The following is a 10,946-nucleotide window of genomic DNA, read 5'->3' on the forward strand; positions in this document are numbered from 1 at the left end:
AGAACAAAAAATAATTTCCAGAGATAAGGAAAAAGCATTTGATTATCAGAGAACTCCAAATTGGGAATCCAGCGATTAAGAGAAAATTTTTAAATTATCTGTAGAAAAAAGATGGCAAAATATCTCAGTATACTAGGAATAGAAGTGATCTGTCTTAATTTGACAAGAGCATTTGCAAAGTCTACAGATAAACTTGTGGTGAAAGAATGAATGCGTTCCTCCTAAAAGAAACAAGACAAAGATGTCTTTACCAACTACTTCTATTAAACATTGTACTGTAAGAGCTAAATAATACGAGAAAGTAATAAGAATAAATATATGTGTACATACTAGAATGAAAAAATTAAAAATTTTTTGATGACAAATTACCTATATAGAAAATATGAAAGAGTTAACAAAAAAGATTCAAGAACTAATCAATTAGTTTAGCAGAGTTGTAGGAGACAAGGTCAAAAAAAGGAAAAAAAAAACCTAACTGCATTTCCCATACTGGCAATACAAAATCAGAAATTGGAATTTAATAAACTAGAGCATTAGTAGTAGCATAAAATGTGAAATACTTAGTGATAAATATAACAAAACTTGTACACTTCTTATATAATTAAAACTGTAAAAATATTGCTGAGAGATATGATAACTAAGTGGATAGATACACTATGTTTATGAAGAAGATTGAATTAAATTAAGTAATTGCATTTAATTTATAGATCAGTCATGGAAATTTAAAAGCAATTTTAAAAGCAAATTCCTAATTGTGGGAATTTAAGGGCCAAATTGGAGGGCTGACAAAACCTGGCTTTAAGACTTACTAAAAATCCACTATAGAGGAGCAAAATCTACTATAGAGCAAGACAGTGAAATAGAAAGCTCCATGGATAGTCCCCTCAGCAAGGACACCAATTCGACAACTACACAGAAAACAAAACAAACAAACAAACAAAAAGCCTTTGTAAGACCCAAAAATCAGGTGAGCACTCATAGTACCTGGTTTTAACTTCATATTGTGGAAAGAGGCACTGAAGAGATTAAAAACAGAAAAAAGAAAAAAACAGTTCTGAATCGCTGATGCAACACACCCCCCGCCCACCTCCATCCCTGGTGGTGTGGTGCCCAGAGCATCTCTGGGTGCTGGGGGAAGGAAAACACAGCTATTGTGAGGCAATGAACTCAGTGCTGTCCCATTAGAGCAGAAAGGAAAACCAGACTAATTCGGCTGATGCTGGCTCACAGATGGAGGGATCATTTAAACCAGCCCTAAAGAGAAGAGAATTGATGATGATCCCAGCAGTCCAAACTTGAATGCATGCAAACCTTGCCACAGATGGCTACAGGATTCTGAGTCTCCAAGTAAACTCGAAAGACAGTCTAGGGCATAAGGACCACAACTCCTGGTGCTGAACTAGGCTTAGAGACAGTGGACTAGGGGTGCACACGACACACTGAAACACCAGCTGGGGCAGCCAAGTGCTGGCATCAGCCCTCTCCTAACCCCAGGCTGCATAGTTTGCTGAAAAAAAAAAATATTATAAGACCCCATGCTTCCACTTGAAGGGAGCGGGGGAAAGACTGGGGAGGACTTTGTATTTTATCTTGGATACCAGCTCAGCCACAGCAGGATAGGGCACCAGTCAGAGTCATGAGGCCTCCATTCCAGCTCTAGCTTCCAGACAAGATTTCTAGACACACCCTGGGTCAGAAGGGAACCCGATTCCTTGAAGGAAAAGATCCAATTCTGGCAGCATGCATCACCTGCTAACTAAAGAGCCCTTGAGCCCTGAATAACCAGCAGTGACACCCAGGTACTACACTGAGGGCCTTGGGTGAGCCTCTGAGGCTTGATGGCTTCAGCTACTAGCATAGCCACAGAGAGATAGAGCACCAATCAAGCTCCTTGGATCCCCAATTCCAGGACTTGACTCTTGGTTGGCATTTCTGAACCTACCCTGGGCAAGAGGGGAGCCCACCGCCTTGAAAGGTGAGTCCCAGGTTAGGCAGCATTCATGGCAAGCTGACTTAAGAGACCTTAGGTCTTAAGGGGACATCGGAAGTGGTCTGGCAGTACTCCTTGTGGCCAGGGTTGGTGGTGGGTATGAAGTGAGGTTCTTCTGCCTTTAGAAAGAGGAGAGAAGAATAGAAAGGATCTTGTGGTTTGAGTGCCAGCTCAACTGCAGCACAACAGAACACCAGGTAGACTTCTAAGGTTTTTGACTGTGGTCCCTGACTCCCAGGCAGCACTTCTGGACCCCCCAGGGGCTTGGGAAACCTCAGTGCCCTGAGGAGAAGGACATAGGCCTTCAGGTCTCACCCAGCACAGTCATAGTGATGGTGACCACAAAAAGGGTTTCTGTCACTCCATCCCCAGCTTTAGGTGGCTTAGAACACACACACACAGAGAGAGAGAGAGAGAGAGAGAGAGAGAGAGAGAAAATGAGAGAGAAAGACTCTGTGTGTTTGGAGAAAGTAAAGAAAGAGAACAAGAGTCTCTGCCTGATAATCCAGATAATTATCCGGGGTCTTGTCCAAGACTATCGAGGCAGTACTTCTACAAGTCTGCAAGAACCACAGTGTAACTGGGCTTGGGGTGTCCCCTAAAGCAGATACAGCTTAGATCACATCCAAGTTTTTCAAATATCTGGAAAGCCTTTCCACTGACTATAAATATGCTCAGACAGTGAAGACTACAATAAATACCTAACCTTTCATTGACCCAGCACTGAAGAACATCTATTAGCATCAACATCATACTGAAAAACATGACCTCACTATATAAACTAAACTAAATAAGGCACCAAGAACCAATCTGGGAAAAACAGAGATATATGACCTTTATGGCAGAGAATTCAAAATAGCTGTACTGAGGAAACTCAAAGAAATTCAAGTTAACAGAGAGAAGGAATTCATAATTCTATTAGATACATTTAACAAAGAGATTGAAACAATTGAAAAGAATTAAGCAGAAATTCTGGAGCTGAAAAATGCAATTGGTATTATGAAGAATGCTTCAAAGTCCTTTAGTAGTAGAATGGATCAAGCAAAAGAAAGAATTAGTGAGCTTCATGCAAGGCTATTTGAAAATAAACAGTCGGCGAAGACGGAAAAAAAAGAAACAATGAAGCATGCCTACAGGATCTAGGAAATAGCCTCAAAAGGGCAACTCTAAGTGTTATTGGCCTTAAAGAGGAGGTAGAGGAAGATGGGTAGAAAGTTTATTCAAAGGGATAATAGCAGAACATTCCAAACCTAGAAAAAGATATCAATATCCAAGTACAAGAAAGCTTTAGAACACCAAACAGACCAACACAAAAGAGACTACTTCAAGACATTTAATAATCGAATTCCCAGAAATCAAGGATAAAGAAAGGATCATAAAAGCAGCAAGAGAAAAGAAACAAATAACATAAAATGGAGTTCCAATATGTCTAGAAGCAGACTTTACAGTGGAAACTTATAGTCCAGGAAAGAGTGTCACGATTATATTTAAAGCGCTGAAAACACTTTTACCTTAGTATAGTATATCTAGTGATAATACCCTTCAAACATAAATGAGAAATAAGGACTTTCCAAAACAAACAAAAGTTGAGGGATTTCATCAACACCAGACCCATCTTACAAGAAATGCTAATGGTAGTACTTCAATCAGAAAGAAAAAATACATTAATGAGCAATGAATAATCACCTGAGTGTACAAAATTCACTGGTAATAACAAGGACACAGAAAAACACAGAATATTATAACCCTGTAACTGTGGTGTGTAAACTACTCTTGTTCTAAGTAGAAAGACTAAACAATGAACCAATAAAAAATAATAGCTACAATGTTAAAGACATAGTCAATGTAATACAATATAAATAGAAACAATAAAAGTTAAAAAACATGGGATAAAATTAAGGTGTAGAGTTTTTATTAGTTTCCTTTTTACTTGTTTGTTTATGCAAATAGTGCTTAGTTGTTATCAAGTTAAAAAGAATGGGTTTATTGCGGCACTATTCACAATAGCAAAGACTTGGAACCAACCCAAATGTCCAACAATGATAGACTGGATTAAGAAAATGTGGCACATATACACCATGGAATACTATGCAGCCATAAAAAATGATGAGTTCATGTCCTTTGTAGGGACATGGATGAAGCTGGAAACCATCATTCTCAGCAAACTATCGCAAGGACAAAAAACCAAACACCACATGTTCTCACTCATAGATGGGAATTGAACAATGAGAACACATGGACACATCACACACTGGGGACTGTTGTGGGGTGGGGGGAGTGGGGAGGGATAGCATTAGGAGATATACCTAATGCTAAATGACGAGTTAATGGGTGCAGCACACCAACATGGCACATGTATACATATGTAACAAACCTGCACATTGTGCACACGTACCCTAACACTTAAAGTATAATAATAATAAAAAAAAGAATGGGTTATGAGATGGTGTATACAAGCCTCCTGGTAACCTCAGACCAAAAAACATGTAATGAATACACAAAAAATAAAAACAAAAAATTAAATCATATTACCAGAGAAAATCACCTTCACTAGAGGAAGAGAGGAAGGAAAGAAACAAGGAGGAAAAGACCACAAAACAACCAGAAAACAGGCAACAAAATGGCAGGAGTAATTCCTTACTTATCAAAAATTACATTAAGTGTAAATTGACTAAACTGTCCATTTAAAGGACGTAGACAGGCTGAATGCATGAAAAAACAAGTTCTATTGGTCTGTTGTCTATAAGAAACACACTTCACCTACAAAGGCACACATAGACTGTAAATAGAGGAATGGAAAAAGGTATTCCATGCCAATGGAAACCAAAAAAAGAACAGGAGTCGCAATACTTGTATCAGACAAAATAGATTTCAAGACAAAAACCATAAGAAGACACAAAGATCACTATGCAATGATAAAAGGGTCAATTCAGTCAGAGGATATAACAATTTTAAATATATATTCACCTAACACTGGAGTACCTAGATATATAAAGAAATATTGTTAGTACTGAAGACAGAGATACATCCCAATACAATAAAAGCTGGAGACTTCAACACCCCACATTCAGCATTGGGCAGATCATTCAGACAGAAAATGAACAAAGAAACATCAGACTTAATCTGCACTACAGACTTAATAGATCTAATAGATATTTACAGAATATTTTATATAAAAGCCAAGGAATACATATTCTTCAGCACATGAATCATTCTCAAGGATAGACCATATGTTAGGCCAAAAAGCAAGTCTTCAAACATTAAAAAATTGAAATAATATCAAGCATCTTCTCTGACTACAAAGAATAAGAGTAGAAATTAATAACAAGAGAAATTTTGGAAACAATACGAATACATGGAAATCAAACAATATGTTCTTGAATAATCAGTGGGTCAAGAAAGAAATTAAGAAAAAAATTGAAAAATTTCTTGAAACAAACATTAATAGTATCAACACAACATACCAAAACTTATGGGATACAGCTAAAGCAGCACAAAGAAGGGAGTTTATAGCTGTAAGTGCCATGTAAAATAAGAGCAAAGACTTCAAATAAACAATCTGATGACGTATCTTAAAGAATTAGAAAAGCAAGAGCAAATGAACCCCAAAATTAGTGGAAGAAAAGCGATAGTAAAGATCAGAGAAGAAATAAATAAAATTGAAAAAAAGAAATTACTATAAAAGATCAGTGAAACAAAAAGTTGTTTTTTTGAAAACTTAAAATTGACAAAGTTTAGCCAGACAAAAAAATAGAGAAGATCTAACTAAATAAACCATCATTCTCAGCAAACTATCACAAGGACAAAAAACCAAACACTGCATGTTCTCACTCATAGGTGGGAATTGAACAATGAGAACACATGGACACAGGAAGGGGAACATCACACACCGGGGCCTGTTGTGGGGTGGGGGGAGGAGGGAGGGAATAGCATTAGGAGATATACCTAATGTTAAATGACGAGTTAATGGGTGCAGCACACCAACATGACACATGTATACATATGTAACTAACCTGCACGTTGTGCACATGTACCCTAAAACTTAAAGTAAAATAATAAATAAATAAAATCAGAAATGAAAAAAATGAGACATTACAACTGATACTGTAGAAATTCAAAGGATTATTAGCAGTTACTATGAGCAACCATCTTCCAACAAATTCTAAAAATTAGAAAAAATGAACTCCTAGATGCATGCCACCTACCAAGATTGAACCAGGAAGAAATAAAAAACCTGAGCAGAACAAAAACAAGTAATTAGGTTGAAGCCATAATAGTCTTCCAGTAATGGAAAGCCTGGGACCTGGTAGCTTCACTGCTGAATTCTATCAAACATTTGAAGAAGAACTAACACTAATCTTACCCAAACTATTCCAAAAAGAGAAGAGAGGGAAATACTTCCAAACTAATTTTACAGGGCCAGTATTACCCTGATACAAAAACCAGACAAAGATACATTAAAAAAATAAAAAACAACACTACAGGCCAATATCTCTGATAAATGTTGATGCAAAAAATTCTCAATACAATACTAGCAAACAAAATTCAGCAGTATTTTAGAAAGATAATTTATCATGACCAAATGGTATTTATCCCTGTGGTGCAAGAACAGGTCCATACACTCAAATCTATATATGTAATACATCACATCAACAGAATAAAGGATAAAACCATATGGTTATTTCAATTGATGATGAAAATTATTTGACAAAATTCAACATCCTTATATAACAAAGACTCCCACAAACTGTGTATAAAAGGAACATAGCTCAGCATAATAAAAGCCATACATGACAGACCCCTACCTAGTATCATAATAAAAGGGGGAGAACTGAAAACCTTTCATCTAAGATCTGGAACGTAACAGGGATGCCCTGTCACCATTGTTATTGAACATATTACTGGAACTCCTAGCTAGAGCAATCAGACAAGAGAAAGAAAGAAAGGGTATCCAAATTGGAAAGGAAGAAATTAAACTATCCTTGTTTGCAGATGACATGATCTTGTACTTGAGAAAACCTAAAGACTCCACCAAAAAACGATTAGAATTGATAAACAAATCAGTAACATTTGAGAATACAAAATTCAGAAGCATTTCTATATGGCAACAGTGAACAATGTGAAAAATAAATTTAAAAAGTAGTGTCACATACAATAGCCACACATAAAATTAAATACCTACAAATTAACCAAAGAAGTGAAAGATCTAGAATGAAAACTACGAAACACTGATGGAAAAAATTGAAGAGGACACCAAAAAAAATGAAAAAACTGTTCCATGTTCATGGATTGTTAAGATGTCCATACTACCCAAGCAATCTATAGATTCAAGGCAATCCCTACCAAAACACCAATGACATTCTTCAGAGAGAAAAAACAAACTAGTCTAAAATTTATATGGAATCACAAAAGACTCAGAATAGCCAAAGCTATCCTAAGTGAAAAGAACAAAACTGGAGGAATCACATTACCTGACTTCAAATTATACAACAGAGCTATAGTAACCAAAAAAGCATGATACTGGCATAAAAACAGAGATATAGACCAATGGAACAGAATAGAGAACCCAGAAACAAATCTACAGACCTTCAGTGTGATAGTTAATACTGAGTGTCAACTTGATTGGATTGAGGGATACCAAGTTTTAATCCTGGGTGTGTCTGTGTGGGTGTTGCCAAAATAGATTAATATTTGAGTCAGTGGTTTGGGGAAGGCAGATCCATCCACCCTTAATCTGGTGGGCACAATCTAATCAGCTTCCAACAAATATAAAGCCGACAGAAAAACCTGAAAAGGAGAGATGGGCCTAGCCTCCCCGTCTTCATCTTTCTCCAGTGCTGGATGCTTCCTGCCCTCGGACATTGGACTCCAAGTTCTTCAGTTTTGTAACTTGGAGTGACTCTCCTTGCTCCTCCGCTTGCAGACAGCCTATTGTGGAACCCTGTGATGGTGTAAGTTAATACTTAATAAACTCATATGTGTGTGTGTGTGTATCTTATTAGTTCCGTTCCTCTAAGAGAACCCTGACTAATACAATGAACTCATTTTTGATAAAGGTGCCAAGAACATACATGGAGAAAAAGACAGTTTCTTCAATAAATGCTGAGATAACTGGATATCCATATGCAGAAGAATGAAACTAGACCCCTGTCTCTAGCCATATACCAAAATCAAATCAAAATAGGTTAACATTTATGCCTATTGTTCCATTATTGGAACACTAAGCATGTGGGAGTGATTTATATCCTACTGCTCAAGATCATCGCCAAAGTCTGATTTTTCACATATGTCTGCCTCCTGAGGGTACATGTTATCACATGGTGCACAGAGTTAGTCACTGCTGAAGATACTGGCATGCTGGGAGCTTGACAAAAAGTGATGTGAGTTTTCGGAAACATTTTTGAGGAAGTATCCAAAGACAGGTACGTATAACTTTACTGCATTACCTCTTATATAGTATTTTTTTATTACTTCTCTACTAGTTATACTATTGTGCTGTAAAAAGAAAATACCGAAATTATTATTGTTGCATTAGTTATGGGTTTGAGATTTTGCATGTTCCATTTTTGGAACACTAGGCAAAATGACTACCACTGGGACTAATAATACTTTGTTTTTCCGTTTTAGTCCCAAGATGCCTCAAACTCTAAGTTTACATGAAATAACTGACCTTTTAGAGACAGATGACATCATAGAAGCAAGTGCTAGAGTGATACAACCACCTGAAAATGCTACAACACCTGTTTCTGATGAGGACTCAGGAGATGAAGAAGGTGTAATAATAAATAATCTGCCAGGTTCTTTGTTGTTTGCAACTGCATAACTTATTCAAGATGGCTCAGATGCTGAATCTGACTCAGATGATCCCTCATATGCACATAATGATGACTCTCCTGGCGAAGTTCCATCTACCTCCACTGTGCAGCAACCTCCACCATCGAGGAGGAGGAAAGTGACAAAAGTTGTTTTCAAATGGCAAAACGCTGATCTAACACACAACCCCTAGCAGGTAGAGTTACAGAACCACCAAAAGGTTTCTTTAGCAAAATGAGAACTCCCACAGAACTTCTTGAACTTTTTCTTGATGAAAAGTTCTTTGAATTCATTGTCAAGTTCTCCAACTTATATGCTGGAAGTAAGGGTGTACATCTTGGCTTGACTAGCTCCAAATTCAAATGTTTTCTGGGAATTATTTTTCTGAGTGCCTATGTCTCAGCTCCTAGAAGGCGTATGTTTTGTAAACAAAGAACAGATGCGCATAATGTACTGGTGAGTGCTGCCATGAGATGTGACCGCTTTGAAACTATATTTTCTAATTTGGATGTTGCTGACAATGCAAATTTGGATCCAATGGACAAGTTTTCCAAGTTACAACCTCTCATAAGCAAACTCAATGAGAGATGTATGAAATTTGTTCCAAATGAAACATATTTCAGCTTTGATGAATCCACGTTTCCTTATTTTGGTCGTCACAGGTGTGAACAATTTATTGGGGGAAAGCCCATTCAATTTGGCTGTAAGTTTTGGTGTGGTGCCACATGTCTGGGCTACATTTGCTGGTTTTAGCCATATCAGGGTAAAAACCAAATACTAAACATGAGGAATACGGTGTCGGTGCATCATTCACCCTTCAGTTTAGAGAGGCACTTATGGAGGCACACCCTGGACAATACCATTTTATATTCGATAACTTTTTTTTACCAGTATTGCACTTCTTGATAAGGTCAGTTCAATGGGACATCAGGCAACAGGTACAGTGAGAAATGATAGCATTGACAAAGCTCCACTAGAATAGGATATAGTGCTAAAGAAAAAAGAAAGAGGCACATTTGATTATAGAATTGATGGCAAAGGCAATATTGCCTGCAGATGGAATGATAACAGTGTTGTCACTTTTGCCTCATCTGGTGCTGGTATCGATCACCTGTGTCTTGTCAGTCACTATTCCTAGAAACAGAAAAAGAAGACCCAAGTTCTGCAGCCAAACATGAACAAAGTGTATAACTAGTTCATGGGAGGCATAGACAGAGCTGATAAAAACTTCGATAAGTATCAGGCAGCAATCCATGGAAAGAACTGGTATTCGAGCTCTCTTGTTCTGTTTCAAATTGGTCTTACAAAATGCTTGGTAATTGCATAAAACATGATGAGAAGCCAGTGGATTTTCTGGAGTGTCGTTGACGTGTGGTATGTCATTATCTGCAGACCCATGGTCATCCTCCAGAACCTGGCCAAAAAGGAAGACCTTCTCAGAAGCATAACATTGACTCACATTATGATGGCATAAATCACATGATAGTCAAACAGGGAAAGCAAACGCGATGTGCTGAATGTCATAAGAACACCACTTTTCGATGTGAAAAATGTAATGCTGCTTTACATTTGAAGTGTTCTGTTGAATATCACACTGAGTAGCAGGTGTCATGAGACAAAAAAAAAATTATATGTTATGTACAAGGTAGCAGTGATTTTGCTTAGCGTTCCATTTTTGGAACACCACATAACTCAACAATGGAACATAATATTTTTTTCTCTTCAAATTCTTGTCCCTTGAATTTTTCTAGGAAATATATATGAATTTCATGGCCAAATTCAGAAAATTTCAACCTCGGCATAAACGAGTTAAAGACTTAAACCTAAGACCTCAAACTGCAAGAGAGTTTCCTCAAACTACTTTGGGGGAAATCTCCAGGACATTGGTCTGGGAAAAGATTTCTTGAACAATACCCCACAAGCACAAGCAGCCAACACAATAATGAACAAATGGGATCACATCAAGTTAAAAAGCTTCTGAGCAGGACAGGAAACAACAAAGTGAAGAGACAACCTAAAGAATGAGAGAAACTATTTGCAAACTACCCATCTGACAAGGGATTAATAACCAGATTATATAGGGAGCTCAAACAACTCTACAGGAAAAAATCCAATAATCCTATCGAAAATGGGCAAAATGTTT

At 37.3% G+C, this 10,946-nt stretch overlaps 1 pseudogene; it reads left to right on the forward strand.

Annotated features, from left to right (window-relative positions):
• The first annotated feature begins 8,621 nt into the window (after positions 1-8,621).
• Positions 8,622-10,405, forward strand: LOC101058377 (piggyBac transposable element-derived protein 3-like; annotated as a pseudogene).
• Positions 10,406-10,946: the final 541 nt, after the last annotated feature.

This window comes from Pan troglodytes, chromosome 10 (assembly GCF_028858775.2).
Source record: "Pan troglodytes isolate AG18354 chromosome 10, NHGRI_mPanTro3-v2.0_pri, whole genome shotgun sequence".
Lineage (NCBI taxonomy): Eukaryota > Metazoa > Chordata > Mammalia > Primates > Hominidae > Pan > Pan troglodytes.